Raw genomic sequence first — 6,000 nt, 5'->3', positions numbered from 1 at the left:
GTCCAGGAGGGCAGCAACACAAGAACGGGCTCTCTGTTTTTGGAATGCTTTCCCTAGGGAGGCTTGCCTGGCCCCTTCGCCAGGTGAAAACGTTTCTGTTTAACCAGGCCTTTGGCTGATTAAACATTCTGTAGCCTACTAAATGTGTTTGTGAGAAATGGGGTTATTGTTTTTTTGTGGGGGTTATTATTATGTATTTTATGTTCTCATTTTGTACTTTTATGTTGTGAATTGCCCTGTGATCTTTGGATGAAGGGTGGTATGCAAATTCAATAAATATAAATAAATAAGTAACCTATCCACCCCAAAAAAGTAAAGAAAGAGATTAACAAGTGGGACATGCAACAAAATATTGCAGCATGGAGTAGTTCTGCTGTTCAGCTGTGAATACTCCATTCTGTTTTCACTTTCCAGTAGTTTCCTGTTTTTCCCACTACCAACCTCAACAGCCAGCCAGCATCCCATGCCCAGCCTCAGTTGTGTTTGACTACATAAGCAGTAGCAGTGGCATAGCGTGGGGGGGTGCAGGGGGGCCGGCCGCACCAGGCGCAACATCTGGGGGGGCGCGCTCACACTCGCAGCTCTCTGCCCCTAGGGCAGAGGGGGCGCAAATTACTTGCCTTGCCCCGGGTGCTGACAACCCACGCTACGCCACTGAGCAGTAGAACTTAGAGAACTGGGATTTTGAGGAGGATGCACCCAACACCCACAATGTTGAACAGATCCTGGCGCAGAGAAGACCAGTAGGAGGTCCAACAATTCCTAAGTGATTCTGCATGTAGTGAGGGGTAAGGGGGGCTCGTCAGCCTGCAAAGCTGCCCCATCTACGACAAGGAAAACTCTGATCCTAAGCCTCTGCTACCTTGTGGGATATCTTTGGGAGAAGAAAAGGCTAAGGAGTAAATCCTGCACAAATACAGAGTGGGGTCCCTAAGATTGTTGTACACCTCCTTCCAGCAACTCCTGCAGTCAAGCTGGTGCCAAATGTATTGCACTGTTGTCTTTTGGACCACATCAGCAAGGCTGAGAGGGGAGTCTTATCATCTGGGCAGCCAAGGACCTCCATACGCACTGCCAAGGCTAACACGCCAGGGAAGTCACTTCACTGCTGCTTCACCTCCAGAGGCACAATCCACTGTCTCTTGAAACAGAGGCCAACACGCAACACACATCTGTTTCCCACCAGCTTTTGCCTCTGATCTAGGTCATGAGGAATAGGGTCCTCAGTTTCCAGGGGGCCCCCCTCTACACCTCTGCTTGAAAGGAAGATTGCAAACTTCCCCTGTTGAAATGGCTGCAAGCAGTGGGTTTGTCGCCGCTTTAAAAACTCTAAATATTTTTCGTGGTTTTAAAAAAAGTCTATTTAAACAGCGTGGGGTTATTTTAATCTCAAATTGGCATTTTCAAGAGAAAGAACTTTTAAAAGAAAAAGGAATCTTGAGCTATTTTTTCTTCGTCCATGTTTTCTCACTTTAATTAATTTAAAATGAATGAAAAGTGCTTCATGCTCTAAGATGCTGAAACTGTCGGCATCAGCTGACTCCAGCACTCTCAGCCTCATCTTCAGACTGAGCTGTGGGTAATTCTTGTCTTTGATGTCTTTTGAAGTGTTTGTGGCTTAGGCTGAGGCAGTTTTACATGGCAAAGCCAATGGCTTTTAAATATTTGAGGTCAAATCCTCAGGATTAGGAAGAGCCACTGCTGCAAGAAATGTGCTCCCAGTCAGAGACCTCAAAGAAGGCCCTGTAGCTTCTGAGGCCTTGTAGGTGGTGGGATCATGGGATCAGTTCCCACCCCCTTAAAAAAAAAACAAAAAAAAACCCCGCAACCCTCTAGGAGGAGAATTAGTTAGAATGTACCTAAATGCACATACTTGGATTTTGCTGGTCTTTTCAAAACTCTCTTTTCGCTTCTCTTAAGTAAGAATTCCAAATGCACTTTTGAAAATACCTAAAGAATAAATAACCATGCAGTTTGTGAAAATTATCCTAGTGTATTAATTTGCTGTGTATTACTTTGTCATCTTACCTTATTTTTGCAAACTTCCCTGTCACCATTTCTGGGCAGAAATCTCAAAAGAAAAAGTAAGAAATTTCACTTGGTGGCATTGTACCTTTCTGAGGTTGGTCTGAAGGCTGCAGCCACACCACACTGGCTCTTGTTATTTAACAAAGTAGTAGTTCGAAAGCACGTCAAAGTGCAAGTAGATAAATAGGTACTGCTCTGGCAGGAAGGTAAACGGCGTTTCCGTGCACTGCTCTGATTTCGCCAGAAGCGGCTTAGTCATGCTGGCCACATGACCCGGAAGCTGTCTGCGGATAAACGCCGACTCACTTGGCCACTAAAGCGAGATGAGCGCTGCAACCCCAGAGTCGTTCGCAACTGGACTTAACTGTCAGGGGTCCTTTACCTTTACTTTTAGTTCAGTGTAAACTCAGACAATTTATGGGGCACTACTTCCACAGAGGAAATATTTTTATTCAAAGGCCACTGTTGGCTCCAAAAGGAGATAGCAGAAGCAGGACTATTACTGGCTAATGCAGGTTTTCCCAAACTTGGGTCTCCAACTGTTTTTGGACTACAACTCCCATCATCCCTAGCCAGCAGGACCAGTGGTCAGGGATGGTGGGAACTGTCGTCCAAAAACAGCTGGAGACCCAAGTTTGGAAAACCCTGGGCTAAGCGGTAGGTACAACCTAACCCCCTTTTCTGCTGCATCTGGAGAACAGCAGCTTGTTGGAGGAGCCAGTAGTTAGCCCCATTCATGAAGAGCAGGAACTCAGCTGTGGCTGATTTCCCATGGGGAAGCATATTTATTTTGAGACCACCATTAATGATGAATCACTAGCAGTGCATCAGCCCAGGTGGGGTAGTGCCAAAGGGGCACATGCCAAAAACTAATTGTGTGGTATGTGGTAAGGGTACTTCCAATGGGCAATTGATTGACTTGCTCCTTGGAGCAGCTGGGGGGGGGTGAATGTGAAATAACTTGGCTTCTAAGTGAGAGATGGAATGCAAATGAATCATGTGTATAGTGAGAGCATGCAATTCACAAATGCATATCCAGTGTTATTGGTTGGTATTTCATTATTTTGTTGTTTTATATTGTTTTGATTCATTGATTCTCCTTTTATTGCATCTTTTATCCTGTTCATATGCTGTTTGCTGCTTTTGAGTCCTTTGGGTCAAAAACTGTACAAATAAACCATAACATACTTAGGCCTATGCAATTTTAGGCCAGGCAGTGCAGGAGAGATTTCAGCTCAGGGGATTCAAGCAGGTTGAAAAGTCTTCTTTGGATGATAACCTGTGTGGTGGTAGTTGTAGTTAAAGTGTTGGGCAAGCACTGGAGAGACCCCAGTTTAAATCCCCACTAAACCATGAAATGTACAGGCTGGCCTAAGTCTAATCACCTGCCTCTTTCCCTAACTTACCTCACAGGGTTGTTGTAGGATGAAATGCAAGGGAAGAACAGTGTATATACCATCCCCAGAGGAAAGATGTGGATGTTAAATAAATCAATATATTCAATGTTACATTGCAGGGTGGAATTATTTGTTTTAATAGCATTTGCCATGGTTTAGAGAAAGGTCATAGCTGAGTGGTTCAACTCTGATGGCTATCATTTCTAATATGCCATCATAGTTCAATGGGTGGAATTCAACTGAATTTTACTCACTGAGGTTATTATACCTAGCTTAGTCATGCGCATTAATTTCAATGGGTCTATGCTGAGTAAAACGTGGTAAAATCCTGATGTTTCCTACTTCCTTGCTCTGAGTATAAGTGATGCAAATGAACAAAAAAATACATCAGGGTTTTTTCCCCTGCATTATTAATTCTGATTGCTTGTATAATAAAGGTAAAGGGACCCCTGACCATTAGGTCTAGTCGGGGCCGACTCTGGGGTTGCGGCACTCATCTCGCTTTATTGGCCGAGGGAGCCGGTGTACAGCTTCCGGGTCATGTGGCCAGCATGACTAAGCCGCTTCTGGCAAACCAGAGCAGTGCATGGAAACGCCATTTACCTTCCCACAGGAGCTGGTACCTATTTATCTACTTGCACTTTGCAGTGCTTTTGAACTGCTAGGTTGGCAGGAGCAGGGACTGAGCAACGGGAGCTCACCCCGTCGCAGGGATTCGAACCGCCAACCTTCTGATCAGCAAGTCCTAGGCTCTGTGGTTTAACCCACAACGCCACCCATGTCCCAATTGCTTGTATACCACCCACCAAAAAAAAAAAATGTCAGAAAGCTTTAGCAAAGGCTTTTGTAGGTAGAGTGTAAGGTAGGAACATGCTTGTCAGCTGTGGGGGGAAAATTTACCTTGCCATGCAATTTATTAGCAGGAAGTCTAAGCACAATTGGTTTCTATTATACTTTTTTACAAGTCAGCATATTTAGATTTGTTGCCATAAGCCTTCCTGTACACCAAGCCATCCTTCTCTTGCAAAAGCACCAACAGAATCCTTGTAAATGAGATGAATATCAGAGCAGAAGATTGTTGTTAGTCTCTGGGCCATTTATTTACACGGCCACTTTCCATGAGAGATCATTTTAATCAGGCCACATAACAGAGGGAAAGTGTTCTCTATTGTGGATGGGTGGGGCTTAAGCAAACTAAGCCTCAGCGTAAAAAGCTGTAATCAGATGTGAAATTTACTGGCAGCCAAATTAGCATCTAATTGCCGATTTCCCATCTGATCTACAAACCTAGTTAAGTCCAAGGGCTTTGATTGTATCTGATTTTATTCCGATGAAGTCGATAGAACATCCTTGGCTTATGTCCATTCACTCTGGCTTAACTGCATTGCTCCTGAATGACTATATTTTCCCCGGCTTCGGGCCATGTTGCAAGAACTGTTCCATCTGCATTTGGAAATGGAGACATTTGTATGACCTCCAAAAATGACTGATAAAATTGGGACACTTAACAGCATGCAAGAACACTTGTTTTCACATCCATATCATCTGAACTGCTATCTCTCTAGCCCTTTCTCTCTCTCTTGTACGTGTGCACAAACAAATGCCAAATATTGTTAATAGGCAAGGGCCAAATTGATTCAGGTGAAATGACTTGAACTTCAAAATGGTGCCAAAATGTGGATAAAGTTTTTTAAGGAAATAAAACCACCTCCCTCCACCCCTGACAAGGGACACTGACATGGTTTTACTGGACCAATGTCTTCCAGTAGTTAGGACACCTTTTCCAGCCCAGGGGCCACATTTCAAACCTTCCGAGGGCCTCATTCCAATGGTAGGTGGGCAGAGAGGCAAAAAGTGCCTGGGGAAACTCATGAGACTATTTACTTTTGCACTGTAGGCTACTTTCCAGCTACAGAGAAATCTCTCTCAATTCTCTAGCCAGATAGAAACACTCAAGGAAGTTGCAAGGCAGGGCTGATTGGAGGTGTGGCCTGTGGAGTTGGGGCGTGGCCTAGTGCACTGGTTCGCAAACTCTCTCATCCACCCACTCTCAAAACTACCTGAAAATGGTTGCTGGCACTGGTGAACCGCTTAATGATTTCTCTGCCTATTATGGTGATTATAATGCACTGTAGACAATAGGTGATGTGCAGTTATTAATTGCATTTTTCCTGCTTTTTTATTTCTTATTTGTTGTGCTTCATTGTATCACAATTTGAATTCCCCAGAATTCAGTATTAGAAATAAAAGAAGGAATAAAATATAATAAAAAATATATGTGTGAAATATTTGATATGCTGAATGTGCTGCAGATCCACATCCATCTGCATGAAGACTGCAGACCACAGTTTGGATAGAGAGTTATGGGGGCTGCATTTGCCCCCCTAGCCTGAGCTTTCCACCCCTTGTTTAAAGCTTTTCAAGTTGCCTTTACCCAAATGTCCTAATTTGAAAGCTCTCGAGTCTTTCTCTTTTTTACCTTGGTTCCTGCCTGTGATCAAGTGGATGGAATTTTTTATTTTTTACACTCAGGGCTCATTAGCATTTCTTGCAGACTGTTGAGTGGATAGCAAAT

The sequence above is a fragment of the Podarcis bocagei genome (assembly GCF_964188305.1).
Source record: "Podarcis bocagei genome assembly, chromosome: Z".
Lineage (NCBI taxonomy): Eukaryota > Metazoa > Chordata > Lepidosauria > Squamata > Lacertidae > Podarcis > Podarcis bocagei.
The sequence above is the reverse complement of the archived record's forward strand: the minus strand, read 5'-3'. Positions refer to the sequence as shown.